The sequence below is a fragment of the Loa loa genome (genome assembly GCF_000183805.2).
Source record: "Loa loa unplaced genomic scaffold supercont3.252, whole genome shotgun sequence".
In the NCBI taxonomy this organism is placed as follows: domain Eukaryota; kingdom Metazoa; phylum Nematoda; class Chromadorea; order Rhabditida; family Onchocercidae; genus Loa; species Loa loa.
In genome coordinates, this window is record NW_018108432.1 from 47724 (window position 1) to 49405 (window position 1682).

Below are 1682 nucleotides of genomic sequence, written 5' to 3' on the forward strand. Positions count from 1 at the left end.
GCATTACTAACTAAACCAGTTTTTATACAACTTGATCATTTAATATAAATAAAATACGGGAGAGAGATAGGCACTGGTCGGAACAGCTAATTTCGAATGAATTCCGGAAATGAATCGGAATATAGGCTGAACAATGGACTAGTTGTTAACGATAATAGTTGACAATGATGATGATGATGATGATGATAACGATGATGATGATGATGATGATTATTGGGTAATGAAACCTATAAAATATCCAATAAATTCCAATATTTACCACATCTATATTTAAAGGAAGATAAATAATTCATTTGTATATCATTTGAACAAGAGATGGGCGCAAAGATCATCTGTCATCAATCAATGAATGAAAATCGAAGGAAGTTCAAATCAGCAACACTCTTATCAACCGCCAGGTGAATTAAAATTTTAAAATATGAAAAATCAAAAGGTAAGGATAGTAACAATGAAAGAGTCAATGGAGGAATTAATGTTAGAATGATTATTAGATTACAGGAAAATGGCGCTAGAATTTGACATCACAATATATGGGCGGTAATGGCAATGATGATGAAATGATTGAAAGTAGCATAGGAGGTGGACGTATGCTTCTGTAATCTGTCATTATTTACGAATTAAAGTTTGCACTCTTTCTATTTTCCATTAGCTCAATTCAGTTTCGGGGAAAGTTTATTTACACAAGCCAATCATTCCGATATCGGAGAACTGGAATGATAATAACTATCATATGTAAACATTGAGATCATCTTTATTAAGTTCAAATTGTCAACAGTCACCTTTCGCGATCATATTTACGTTAACTACGTTAACCTGTTGATTCATACAGAACCATTCTTTATTGAATTGGTGAAGGATTTCTTTTTTTTTATATTTAAATATCAACATGATTAATTGCTTTATTAAAATGACAAGACTGACAGATACGATAATAAACTTAGGTGATGATATCAATGTCATATAAAGCATCACTTCAAATATTGCTATTCAAATTAATTACAGATCATAATATATCAGTTAAAACTGCCTATGTCATCAAAGATGTCACTAATAGCTGTGGAATAAATCTTTCGTAGGTCTACCTGAAATCCGAGAAATCCTAGATATTTTAATGCTTATATTTTATAACTTTTGGAATCAAATTTTTTTATCCTTACAAAACATGTATATGTGACATCATATTTATGTGATATTACTGATCAAAGACAAAATGAAAATGACATTCACATTAAAATGAAATTCCTGCTCGTGTTGATTGTCACAGATTTATTAGAAAATTTCGCGCTTTTGTTAACTTGAATTTAAAACTGGCTTTGTCTTTATTTGCCGAAACATTCATAGATGATATGATATAATATGAAACTTTTTCCATTTCCTTGGAAACTATCAAAAACGACAGTGCTAAAATTATTAATAGAGCTCGAATTCACAATGATTGATTTAATAAAAAGTAAAATTTCTTCTCATGCAAATATTTCATTAACAAATTCTTCCTTTGATTAGACCGACTAATCCATACCGTAATGTTGCAATGAAAGTTTCTTTTTCCATTTCAGAACTGATCAATTTCTATCATATTTCAAATTCAATGTGTCACAAACCCAGTGTCATTCTTTGTCATTCTCTTTTTAAATTAGTCGAATATGACGTAAAAAAAAAAAAAACAGGAAGAGATAGTTAAA